This window comes from Hemiscyllium ocellatum, chromosome 33 (assembly GCF_020745735.1).
Source record: "Hemiscyllium ocellatum isolate sHemOce1 chromosome 33, sHemOce1.pat.X.cur, whole genome shotgun sequence".
NCBI classification, from domain to species: domain Eukaryota; kingdom Metazoa; phylum Chordata; class Chondrichthyes; order Orectolobiformes; family Hemiscylliidae; genus Hemiscyllium; species Hemiscyllium ocellatum.
Window position 1 is genome coordinate 18,241,971 of NC_083433.1, and position 13,877 is coordinate 18,255,847.

General features: G+C 46.6%; 2 non-coding genes across 2 annotated transcripts; both read right to left on the reverse strand.

Moving 5' to 3' along the window:
- Positions 1 to 7,233: 7,233 nt before the first annotated feature.
- On the reverse strand, positions 7,234 to 7,320 carry trnastop-uca (transfer RNA opal suppressor (anticodon UCA)). Its single transcript has one exon. It is a non-coding gene; the product is annotated as a tRNA-Sec (tRNA).
- A 2,639-nt stretch (positions 7,321 to 9,959) lies between these two features.
- Positions 9,960 to 10,046, reverse strand: trnastop-uca (transfer RNA opal suppressor (anticodon UCA)). Its single transcript has one exon. It is a non-coding gene; the product is annotated as a tRNA-Sec (tRNA).
- Between the last annotated feature and the right edge of the window lie 3,831 nt (positions 10,047 to 13,877).

A 13,877-nucleotide genomic window follows, 5' to 3' on the forward strand; every position in this document is an offset into this window, starting at 1 on the left:
AAAACTATGCTCACCGCCCTGTAGCTGACCATTCCAATTTCATCTTCCACTCCATCAAGGTCATGCAGGTACTGGGCCGCCTCCACCGCAAACCATTACCACCCGATGCCTGGAGGAGGAACGCCTCATATTCCATCTTGGGACCCTGCAACCACACAATATAAATGTGGATTTCAACAGCTTCCTAATTTCCCCTCCCTCCACATTATCCAAGTCCCATACTTCCAACTCGGCGTGGGTCTCCTGACCTGTCCGTCACTACCCCCAGACGCATCACCTTCTCCCTCACCTTCATCCACCTATCGCTTTTTCAACTAACTTCACACAACCCAACCTCCCACCCCTTTATCTCAGCCCACAACCCTATTTTCTGATCAAGGGGCTCGAAACATCAATTCTCCTACTCCTCGGATGCTGCCTGACCTGCTGCGCTTTCCCAGCAACACACTCTCGACTCTGATCCTCAGCATCTGCAGTCCTCACTTCCTCCTTTCTGAAGAATGGTCACTGGACCTAAAACTTTAAGTCTGATTTCTCTCCACACATGCTGCCAGGATTGCACGAGGATTAGGTAGACGATGAGCAGGATGAATAGCGTAGAAAGGGAGAACCTCTTCCCACCCATAAAAGGTGCGGTAAGAGATCATAGATGGGGATAGGTAATGGAAGAAAGAAACATTTTCACTGAGCGAGTAGTACGAAATGAACATCGTGGGAGTATGATGGAGACAGGGTTCAACAGGCATGCAAGAGAACATTGGATCACTATTTGGCTAGAAATAGTGAGCAAAGTTATGGGGGAAAGGCAGGAGAGTGGCACTAGGGAATGATGCTTGTCTGAAGGGCCAATGCAGGCAAAATGGCATCCTGTCACACCATAACAATTCTTGATTCGTTGACTGAGAGATGGAGAAGGGTGACCAATTTGCCTTTGGTGACCAATTTGTCGAGTGGAAAGGAATTAGCCAGATGGAGTGGGTGTGGCTTTGATTAAGTTGACCAAAACAGAGGGCAGTACCACTGTGAGTGCTGAGGCAGGTCACAAACTATGGGGGTATGTGAATTGGGAGGCCGGTGCTGGACAGTAAAATGTTTAGGGCTAAAACAATATGGCCAGTTGAGCTATGAAGGGGTTTGCCTGGCTGTTGATTGTTTCAGATGGATTGCAACGTATTTTCACTGCGGATGCGTATTTATGACCTTGGGAAATCTGTTCTGACGATCTTTTGGACTGGCTGAGAGAGTCAACTCCATTTGAAAGCAGCACCAGTAATGAGGTGGGGGATTTGGATCTGAACACAAGAGATTCTGACCTACTCTTGCTGATGGCTTCCTCCGTGGGTACGGTCAATCTGGGCAGGAATGGAGCTGTGTCACAGGAAACCATGCCACCTCTTCATTCAAACTGTCCCTGCTGTTCTTGCACCCACCTCAGAGAAACACAAATCAACTCTCTGCCATATCAAACTGCATCTTTGCTTTGTGTTTAAAGAAAGGGTTTTGATGTTTGCTCTTTAATCATGAGTATAATCTTAACAAACTGCCCCTCCCAAATAACATCCCCCACCTGACCTTTAAACCTCTGACACACGTTAAACACAAGCCCTCACACACACTGCGCCTGGAAGGATGGAATTGAACCACTCTGTCGTGAAACAGCTACAGGTTCGTAGCCTGCACCCTAGACCACTAGGAATCATCCAGGCATCATACCTGCATGAAGAGTCTTATATAAAACAGAGGAAATTGCAATACTTTACACTCAGCATTAGTAGTCAGTCTCATCCAACCAGTCCTCAATATTCCATGCAGGTTCATCTAACACATCGCCAATATTTTCCATTGATTTTAAAACTGCTTTTAAATAAAATTGTGATTATTTTCACAATTTTATGGATAGATAATGCAAATGAGGTTCATCATTAGACAGCATTTCCGCGACCTCCAAGGGATGCCACCACCAGACCCATATTCCAATCCCCTCCCTTGTTAAACATCCACAAGGACCATTCCCTCCAGGACACCCTGGTGCACTCCTCCTTCACTCCCAACACACTCACCCCATCAACAGCCCCACGGAACATTCCCCTGCAATCACAGAAGATGCTACATCTGTCCGTTTACTTCCTTCTCCTTCACCATCTAAGGTTCCAAATACACCTTCCAGGTGAAGCAGCACTTTACCTGCACATCACACAATCTCATCTACTGCTTTCTCTGCTCACGATGTGGTCTCCTGTACATTCCGGAAAGGAAAAACAGACTCGGTGACCATTTTGTCGAACACCTACGACCTGTCCGCCAAGAGGACCCTGAGCTTCCAGTTGTCTGTCACTACAACACACCACCCTCGTCCCTGGCCAACATCTCTGTCTCAGTCTCGCTGCAGTGCTCCAGCAAAGCTCAGCACAAGCTGGAAGAACAACACCTCATTCTCCATTTGGGATCGCTGCAGCATTCAGTGCTTCTTATTGAGTTCAACAATGATAGGGCTTGAGTGCCTTTCCCCAACCCCCCACACCCCCCCATAGTTTGTGACCTGTCTCAGCACTCACAGCGGTGCTATCCTCTGTTTTGGTCAACTTAATCGAAGCCACACCCACTCCATCTGGCTTATTCCTGTCCACTCAAGGTCACCAAAGGCAAATTGGTCACCCTTCTCCATTTCTCAGTCAACGATTCAAGAATTGTTATGGAGTGACAGGAGGCCATCTTGCCTGCATTGGCCCTTCAGACAAGCATTATTCCCTAGTGCCGCTGTCTTACCTTTCCCCCCATAACCTTGCTCACTATTTCTATCCAAATAATAATCCAATGTTCTCTTGCACGCCTGTTGTACCCTGTCTCCATCACACTCCCACGATGTTTATTTTGTACAATAACTACTCACTCAGTGAAAATTCTCTTCCATTACAATCCCCATCTATAATCTCTCACCGCACCTTTTATGAGTGGGAAGAGTTTCTCCCTATCTACTCTCTTCGTCCTGCTCATCGTTTATCTAATTCCCGCGCAATCCTGGCAGCATCTGTGGAGAGAAATCAGACTTAAAGTTTTAGGGTCAGTGACCTTTCTTCAGAAAGGAGGAAGTGAGGACTGCAGATGCTGAGGATCAGAGCCAAGAGTGTGTTGCTGGGAAAGCACAGCAGGTCAGGCAGCGTCCGAGGAGTAGGAGAATCGATGTTTTAAGCATAAGCCCTTCATCAGGAATGACGGTCGTGGGCTGCGATATGGGGGAGGGAGGTTGGGTTGTGTGAAAGTAGTTGAAAAAGCGATAGGTGGATGGTGGTGAGGGAAAAGGTGATGCGTCTTGGGGGAGTGACGGACAGGTCAGGAGACCCATGCCGAGTTGGAGGCTTGGGACTTGGATAATGTAGAAGGCAGGGAAATTAGGAAGCTGTTGAAATCCACATTTACCCGTGAGGTTGCAGGGTCCCAAGGTGGAATATGAGGCGTTCCTCCTCCAGGCATCGGGTGGTAATGGTTTGCGGTGGAGGAGGCTCAGTACCTGCATGACCTTGATGGAGTGGAAGATGAAATTGGAATTGGCAGGAGGATTAAAGGATAGGTGGAGATAAAGCCCCAAGAGAGAGAAAAACCGTTGGACAGACAAACGAGTGGAAAATGATCAGCCTGGGAGAAGATACTAATGGGGACAATTAGTCGTAGACAATAGTTTGTGTGTGAGCAGCCCATGTAATGAAGAGGCCTGGTGTGTGCGGGTGGGGGAAAGTTGGGGAAATGGGTTCCAACCCTAAAATTGTTGAACTCGATAAGAAGTCCAGAATGCTACATTTTCCAAATGGGAGATGTAGTGCTGTCCTTCCAGCTTGCTCTGAGCTTCACTGGAGCACTGCAGTGAGCCTGAGACAGAGATGTTGGTCAGAGTAGATAGTCCGTGTCTTCCATTCAATTCTTAATATTGCATTCAGGTTTATGTTCCATATTACCAATATTTTCCACTGATGTTCAAAACTGCTTTTAAATAAAACTGTGAGGTGTTGTCGTGACAGACAACTGGAAACTCAGGGTCTTCTTTGCGGACAGGTTGCAGGTGTTCGACAAAATGGTCACCAAGTCTGTTTTTCCTTTCCGGAATATACGGGAGACCACATTGTAAGCAAAGAAAGCAGTAGACGAGATTGTGTGATGTGCAAGTAAAGTGCTGCTTCACCTGGAAGGTGTATTTGGAACCTTAGATGGTGAAGGAGGGAGGAAATAAACGGACAGATGTAGCACCTTCTGTGATTGCAGGGGAATGTTCTGAAGAAAGGTCACTGGACCTAAAGTTTTAACACTGATTTCTCTTCACAGATGCTGTCTGGATTGGGCGAGGAATTGGCAAAGTAGAAATTGAGGATTGAAGATGCTGGAGATCAGAGTCGAGAGTGTGTTGCCGGATAAGCACAGCAGGTTAAATAGCATCCAAGGAGCAGGTGAGTTGCAGGAAACCCTGCCACCTCTTAGTTCAAACTGCTCCTCCTGTTCCCCACCCCACCTCAGGGAAAATGAACCCAATTCTCTGCTGTACCAACTGCATCTTTGTTTTGAGCGTAGAGAAGTGGTTTTGATGTTTGCTCTTAAATTACATGAGTATAATCTTAGCAAAATGCCCCTCTGACTAATGACACTCCTGAGCCAACCTTTAAGCATCAAACACAAGTTAAACACAAGCCCCTACTCACACTGCGTCTGGAAGACGGAATTGAGCCACTCTGTCACGAGACCGCTACAGGATCGAAGTCAGCATTCTAGACCACTAGGAATCACCCAAGCATTAATCATGGGTGGAAACAGTCTGATATAAAACAGAGGAAGGTCCAATAGTTTATATTCAGGGTGAGTAGATAGTCAGTGTCTTCCATTCAATTCTCAATATTGCATTCAGGTTTATGTTCTGTATTACCAATATTTTCCACTGATGTTCAAAATTGCTTTTAAATAAAACTGTGATTATCTTTACCATTTTATAGATTAATAATGCAAATGACAATCATTAGACAACATTTCTGTGATCTCTAGAGGGATGCCAGCACCAGACCCTTATTCCCATCCCCTCCCTTGTCAGCCGTCCACAAGGACTGTTCTCTCCGGGACACACTGATGCACTCCTCCTTCACTCCTAACACACCCACCCCATCCACAGCCCCACAGAACATTCTCCTGCAACCACAGAAGATGCTACATCTGTCCATTTGCTTCCTCCCTCCTCACCATCTAAGGTCCCAAGTACACCTTCCAGGTGAAGCAGTGCTTTATTTGCACATCACACAATCTCGTCTCCTGCTTTCTCTGCTCACGATGTGGTCTCTGGTATATTTGGGAAACAAAGCACAGACTGGGTGACTGTTTCGTCGAGCACCTACATCCTTAAAAAAATCCCTGAGCTTCCAGTCGCCTGCCGCTACATACCCCACCCTGGTCCCTGGCCATCATCTCTGTCTCAAGCTCACTGCAGTGCTCCAGTGAAGCTCAGAGCAAGCTGGAAGGACAGCACCACATTTCCCATTTGGAAAATGCAGCATTCTGGTCTTCTTTTCGAGTTCAACAATTTTAGGGTTGGAACCCATTTCCCCAAGCTTTCCCTCACCCCCACACACACCAGGCCTCTTCATTACATGGGCTGCTACCATACACAACCCATTTTCAGTGACTAATTGTCCCCATTAGCACCTTCTCCCAGGCTGATCTTTATCCACTCCTTTGTCTGTCCAACGTATTTTCTCTCTCTTGGGGATCTATCTCCACCTAGCCTTTAATCATCCTCCTCCCATCTCCATAATACTGCATAAAAACTATGCTCACCGCCCTGTGATTGAACATTCCAATTTCACCTTCCACTCCATCAAAGTCATGCAGGTACTGGGCCTCCTCCACCGCAAATCATTACAACCTGATGCCTAGAGGAGGAATGCCTCATATTCCATCCTGGGACCCTGCAACCACACAATATAAATGTGGATTTCAATAGCTTCCTAGTTTTCCCTCCCTCCACATTATCCAAGTCCCAAACCTCCAACTCGGTATGGGTCTCCTGACCTCTCTGTCACCCATCACTTCCCCCAGACGCATCACCTTCTCCCTCACCTTCATCCACTTATCGCTTTTACAACTACCTTCACACAACCCAACCTCCCTCCCCTATATCGCAGCCCACGACCGTCAGTCCTGATGAAGGGCTTATGCTTGGAACAACGATTCTCCTGCTCCTCGGATGCTGCCTGACCTGCTGTGCTTTCCCAGCAACACACTCTCAGCTCTGATCCTCAGCATCTGCAGTCCTCACTTCCTCCTTTCTGAAGAAAGGTTCCTGGACCTAAAACTTTAAGTCTGATTTCTCTCCACTGATGCTTCCAGGATTGCAGGGGATTAGGTAAACGATGAGCAGGACCAAGAGAGTAGATAGGGAGAAACGCTTCCCACTGGTAAACGGTGCGGTGAGAGATCATAGATGGGGATAGGTAATGGAAGAGAAAAGCATTTTCACTGAGTGAGTAGTTATTGTACAAAATGAACATCATGGGAGTGTGATGGAGACAGGGTACAACAGGTGTGCAAGAGAATATTGGATTATTATTTGGATAGAAATAGTGAGCAAGGTTATAGGGGGAAAGGCAGGAGAGTGGCACTAGGGAATGATGCTTGTCTGAACGGCAGGCAAGATGGCATCCTGTCACACCATAACAATTCTTGATTCGTTGACTGAGAGATGGAGATAGGTGACCAATTTGCCTTTGGTGACCTTGAGTGGAAAGGAATAAGCCAGATGGAGTGGGTGTGGCTTCGGTTAAGTTGACCAAAACAGAGGATAGCACCGCTGTGAGTGCTGAGACAGGTCACAAACTATGGGGATTGGGAGGCCGGTGCTGGAAAGTAAAATGTTTAGGGTAAAACAAAATGGCCAGTTGAGGTATGAAGGGATTTGCCTGGCTGTTGATCATTTCAGATGGATTGCAACATATTTTCACTGCGGATGCGTATTTATGACCTTGGGAAATATGGTCTGACGATTTTCTGGACTGGCTGAGAGAAGTCAACTCCACCTCAGAGAAACAGAAATCAACTCTCTCCCATATCAAATTGCACCTTTGCTTTGTGTTTAAAGAAATTGTTTTGATGTTTGCTCTTTAATCATGAGTATAATCTTAACAAAATGCCCCTCTCAAATAACATTCTTGAGCCAACCTTTAAACGTCTGACTCAAGTTAAACACAAGCCTCTACACACATACTGCGCCTGGAAGGTGGAATTGAACCACTCTGTCTTTAAACAGCAACAGGTTTGAAGCCTGCACCCTAGACCACTAGGAATCATCCAAGCATCAAGCTAGTGTGGAGAGAGTCTTATATAAAACAGAGGAAATTGCAATACTTTATACTCAGGGTTAGTAGTTAGTCAGTCTCATCCAACCAGTTCTCACATTCCATGCAGGTTCATCTCACACAATACCAATATTTTCCATTGATTTTAAAAATGCTTTTAAATAAAATTGTGATTATCTTCACAATTTTATGGATTAATAATGCAAATGAGGATCGTTAGACAACATTTATGCAACCTCCAAATGGATGCCACCACCAGACCCATATTCCAAACCCCTCCCTTGTCAGCCGTCCACAAGGACCATTCCCTCCAGGACACCCTGGTGTACTCGTCCTTCACTCCCAACACACCCACCCCATCCACAGCCCCACAGAACATTCTCCTGCAACCACAGAAGATGCTACATCTGACCATTTACTTCCTCCCTCCTCACCATCTAAGGCCCCAAATACACCTTCCAGATGAAGCAGTGCTTTACTTGCACATCCCACAACCTCGTCTACTGCTTTCTCTGCTCACAATGTGGTCTCTAGCACATAAGGGAAACAAAGCACAGACTGGGTGACCGTTTTGTAAAACACCTACAACCTGTCCGCAAAGAAGACCCTGAGCTTCCAGTTGCCTGCCACTACAACACCCCACCCTGGTCCCTGGCCAACACCTCTGTCTCAGACTTGCTGCAGTGCTCCAGTGAAGCTCAGAGCAAGCTGGAAGGACAGCACTACATTTCCCATTTGGAAAATGCAGCATTCTGGACTTCTTATTGAGTTCAACAATTTTAGGGTTGCAATTTAAGTTTTCCCCAAGCTTTCCCCCACCCCCACATACCAGGCCTCTTCATTACATGGGCTGCTACCACACACAACCCATTGTCAGCGACTAATTGTCCCCATTAGCACCATCTCCCAGGTTTGTCTTTATCCACTCCTTTGTCTGTCCAACTATTTTTCTCTCTCTTGGGGCTCTATCTCCACCTATCCTTTAATCCTCCTGCCTCCCATCTCCATAATACTGCATAAAAACTATGCTCACCGCCCTGTGGCTGACCATTCCAATTTCACCTTCCACTCCATCAAGGTCATGCAGGTACTGGGCCGCCTCCACCGCAAACCATTACCACCCGATGCCTGGAGGAGGAAAGCCTCATATTCCATCTTGGGACCCTGCAACCACACAATATAAATGTGGATTTCAACAGCTTCCTAATTTCCCCTCCCTCCACATTATCCAAGTCCCATACTTCCAGCTCGGTGTGGGTCTCCTGACCTGTCCGTCACTCCCCCCAGACGCATCACCTTCTCCCTCACCTTCATCCACCTATCGCTTTTTCAACTAACTTCACACAACCCAACCTCCCACCCCTTTATCTCAGCCCACAACCCTATTTTCTGATCAAGGGGCTCGAAACATCAATTCTCCTACTCCTCGGATGCTGCCCGACCTGCTGCGCTTTCCCAGCAACACACTCTCGACTCTGATCCTCAGCATCTGCAGTCCTCACTTCCTCCTTTCTGAAGAATGGTCACTGGACCTAAAACTTTAAGTCTGATTTCTCTCCACACATGCTGCCAGGATTGCACGAGGATTAGGTAGACGATGAGCAGGATGAATAGCGTAGAAAGGGAGAACCTCTTCCCACCCTTAAAAGGTGCGGTAAGAGATCATAGATGGGGATAGGTAATGGAAGAAAGAAACATTTTCACTGAGCGAGTAGTACGAAATGAACATCGTGGGAGTATGATGGAGACAGGGTTCAACAGGCATGCAAGAGAACATTGGATCACTATTTGGCTAGAAATAGTGAGCAAAGTTATGGGGGAAAGGCAGGAGAGTGGCACTAGGGAATGATGCTTGTCTGAAGGGCCAATGCAGGCAAAATGGCATCCTGTCACACCATAACAATTCTTGATTCGTTGACTGAGAGATGGAGAAGGGTGACCAATTTGCCTTTGGTGACCAATTTGTCGAGTGGAAAGGAATTAGCCAGATGGAGTGGGTGTGGCTTTGATTAAGTTGACCAAAACAGAGGGCAGTACCACTGTGAGTGCTGAGGCAGGTCACAAACTATGGGGGTATGTGAATTGGGAGGCCGGTGCTGGACAGTAAAATGTTTAGGGCTAAAACAATATGGCCAGTTGAGATATGAAGGGATTTGCCTGGCTGTTGATTGTTTCAGATGGATTGCAACGTATTTTCACTGCGGATGCGTATTTATGACCTTGGGAAATCTGTTCTGACGATCTTTTGGACTGGCTGAGAGAGTCAACTCCATTTGAAAGCAGCACCAGTAATGAGGTGGGGGATTTGGATCTGAACACAAGAGATTCTGACCTACTCTTGCTGATGGCTTCCTCCGTGGGTACGGTCAATCTGGGCAGGAATGGAGCTGTGTCACAGGAAACCATGCCACCTCTTCATTCAAACTGTCCCTGCTGTTCTTGCACCCACCTCAGAGAAACACAAATCAACTCTCTGCCATATCAAACTGCATCTTTGCTTTGTGTTTAAAGAAAGGGTTTTGATGTTTGCTCTTTAATCATGAGTATAATCTTAACAAACTGCCCCTCCCAAATAACATCCCCCACCTGACCTTTAAACCTCTGACACACGTTAAACACAAGCCTTTACACACACTGCGCCTGGAAGGTGGAATTGAACCACTCTGTCGCTAAACAGCTACAGGTTTGAAACCTGCACCCTAGACCACTAGGAATCATCCAGGCATCATACCTGCATGAAGAGTCTTATATAAAACAGAGGAAATTGCAATACTTTACACTCAGCATTAGTAGTCAGTCTCATCCAACCAGTCCTCAATATTCCATGCAGGTTCATCTAACACATCGCCAATATTTTCCATTGATTTTAAAACTGCTTTTAAATAAAATTGTGATTATTTTCACAATTTTATGGATAGATAATGCAAATGAGGTTCATCATTAGACAGCATTTCCGCGACCTCCAAGGGATGCCACCACCAGACCCATATTCCAATCCCCTCCCTTGTTAAACATCCACAAGGACCATTCCCTCCAGGACACCCTGGTGCACTCCTCCTTCACTCCCAACACACTCACCCCATCAACAGCCCCACGGAACATTCCCCTGCAATCACAGAAGATGCTACATCTGTCCGTTTACTTCCTTCTCCTTCACCATCTAAGGTTCCAAATACACCTTCCAGGTGAAGCAGCACTTTACCTGCACATCACACAATCTCATCTACTGCTTTCTCTGCTCACGATGTGGTCTCCTGTACATTCCGGAAAGGAAAAACAGACTCGGTGACCATTTTGTCGAACACCTACGACCTGTCCGCCAAGAGGACCCTGAGCTTCCAGTTGTCTGTCACTACAACACACCACCCTCGTCCCTGGCCAACATCTCTGTCTCAGTCTCGCTGCAGTGCTCCAGCAAAGCTCAGCACAAGCTGGAAGAACAACACCTCATTCTCCATTTGGGATCGCTGCAGCATTCAGTGCTTCTTATTGAGTTCAACAATGATAGGGCTTGAGTGCCTTTCCCCAACCCCCCACACCCCCCCATAGTTTGTGACCTGTCTCAGCACTCACAGCGGTGCTATCCTCTGTTTTGGTCAACTTAATCGAAGCCACACCCACTCCATCTGGCTTATTCCTGTCCACTCAAGGTCACCAAAGGCAAATTGGTCACCCTTCTCCATTTCTCAGTCAACGATTCAAGAATTGTTATGGAGTGACAGGAGGCCATCTTGCCTGCATTGGCCCTTCAGACAAGCATTATTCCCTAGTGCCGCTGTCTTACCTTTCCCCCCATAACCTTGCTCACTATTTCTATCCAAATAATAATCCAATGTTCTCTTGCACGCCTGTTGTACCCTGTCTCCATCACACTCCCACGATGTTTATTTTGTACAATAACTACTCACTCAGTGAAAATTCTCTTCCATTACAATCCCCATCTATAATCTCTCACCGCACCTTTTATGAGTGGGAAGAGTTTCTCCCTATCTACTCTCTTCGTCCTGCTCATCGTTTATCTAATTCCCGCGCAATCCTGGCAGCATCTGTGGAGAGAAATCAGACTTAAAGTTTTAGGGTCAGTGACCTTTCTTCAGAAAGGAGGAAGTGAGGACTGCAGATGCTGAGGATCAGAGCCAAGAGTGTGTTGCTGGGAAAGCACAGCAGGTCAGGCAGCGTCCGAGGAGTAGGAGAATCGATGTTTTAAGCATAAGCCCTTCATCAGGAATGACGGTCGTGGGCTGCGATATGGGGGAGGGAGGTTGGGCTGTGTGAAAGTAGTTGAAAAAGCGATAGGTGGATGAAGGTGAGGGAAAAGGTGATGCGTCTTGGGGGAGTGACGGACAGGTCAGGAGACCCATGCCGAGTTGGAGGCTTGGGACTTGGATAATGTAGAAGGCAGGGAAATTAGGAAGCTGTTGAAATCCACATTTACCCGTGAGGTTGCAGGGTCCCAAGGTGGAATATGAGGCGTTCCTCCTCCAGGCATCGGGTGGTAATGGTTTGCGGTGGAGGAGGCTCAGTACCTGCATGACCTTGATGGAGTGGAAGATGAAATTGGAATTGGCAGGAGGATTAAAGGATAGGTGGAGATAAAGCCCCAAGAGAGAGAAAAACCGTTGGACAGACAAACGAGTGGAAAATGATCAGCCTGGGAGAAGATACTAATGGGGACAATTAGTCGTAGACAATAGTTTGTGTGTGAGCAGCCCATGTAATGAAGAGGCCTGGTGTGTGTGGGTGGGGGAAAGTTGGGGAAATGTGTTCCAACCCTAAAATTGTTGAACTCGATAAGAAGTCCAGAATGCTACATTTTCCAAATGGGAGATGTAGTGCTGTCCTTCCAGCTTGCTCTGAGCTTCACTGGAGCACTGCAGTGAGCCTGAGACAGAGATGTTGGTCAGAGTAGATAGTCCGTGTCTTCCATTCAATTCTCAATATTGCATTCAGGTTTATGTTCCATATTACCAATATTTTCCACTGATGTTCAAAACTGCTTTTAAATAAAACTGTGAGGTGTTGTCGTGACAGACAACTGGAAACTCAGGGTCTTCTTTGCGGACAGGTTGCAGGTGTTCGACAAAATGGTCACCAAGTCTGTTTTTCCTTTCCGGAATATACGGGAGACCACATTGTAAGCAAAGAAAGCAGTAGACGAGATTGTGTGATGTGCAAGTAAAGTGCTGCTTCACCTGGAAGGTGTATTTGGAACCTTAGATGGTGAAGGAGGGAGGAAATAAACGGACAGATGTAGCACCTTCTGTGATTGCAGGGGAATGTTCTGAAGAAAGGTCACTGGACCTAAAGTTTTAACACTGATTTCTCTTCACAGATGCTGTCTGGATTGGGCGAGGAATTGGCAAAGTAGAAATTGAGGATTGAAGATGCTGGAGATCAGAGTCGTGAGTGTGTTGCCGGATAAGCACAGCAGGTTAAATAGCATCCAAGGAGCAGGTGAGTTGCAGGAAACCCTGCCACCTCTTAGTTCAAACTGCTCCTCCTGTTCCCCACCCCACCTCAGGGAAAATGAACCCAATTCTCTGCCATACCAACTGCATCTTTGTTTTGTGTATAAAGAAGTGGTTTTGATGTTTGCTCTTAAATTACATGAGTATAATCTTAGCAAAATGCCCCTCTGACTAATGACACTCCTGAGCCAACCTTTAAGCATCAAACACAAGTTAAACACAAGCCCCTACTCACACTGCATCTGGAAGACGGAATTGAGCCACTCTGTCATGAGACCGCTACAGGATCGAAGTCAGCATTCTAGACCACTAGGAATCACCCAAGCATTAATCATGGGTGGAAACAGTCTGATATAAAACAGAGGAAGGTCCAATAGTTTATATTCAGGGTGAGTAGATAGTCAGTGTCTTCCATTCAATTCTCAATATTGCATTCAGGTTTATGTTCTGTATTACCAATATTTTCCACTGATGTTCAAAATTGCTTTTAAATAAAACTGTGATTATCTTTACCATTTTATAGATTAATAATGCAAATGACAATCATTAGACAACATTTCTGTGATCTCTAGAGGGATGCCAGCACCAGACCCTTATTCCCATCCCCTCCCTTGTCAGCCGTCCACAAGGACTGTTCTCTCCGGGACACACTGATGCACTCCTCCTTCACTCCTAACACACCCACCCCATCCACAGCCCCACAGAACATTCTCCTGCAACCACAGAAGATGCTACATCTGTCCATTTGCTTCCTCCCTCCTCACCATCTAAGGTCCCAAGTACACCTTCCAGGTGAAGCAGTGCTTTATTTGCACATCACACAATCTCGTCTCCTGCTTTCTCTGCTCACGATGTGGTCTCTGGTATATTTGGGAAACAAAGCACAGACTGGGTGACTGTTTCGTCGAGCACCTACATCCTTAAAAAAATCCCTGAGCTTCCAGTCGCCTGCCACTACAACACCCCACCCTGGTCCCTGGCCATCATCTCTGTCTCAAGCTCACTGCAGTGCTCCAGTGAAGCTCAGAGCAAGCTGGAAGGACAGCACCACATTTCCCATTTGGAAAATGCAGCATTCTGGTCTTCT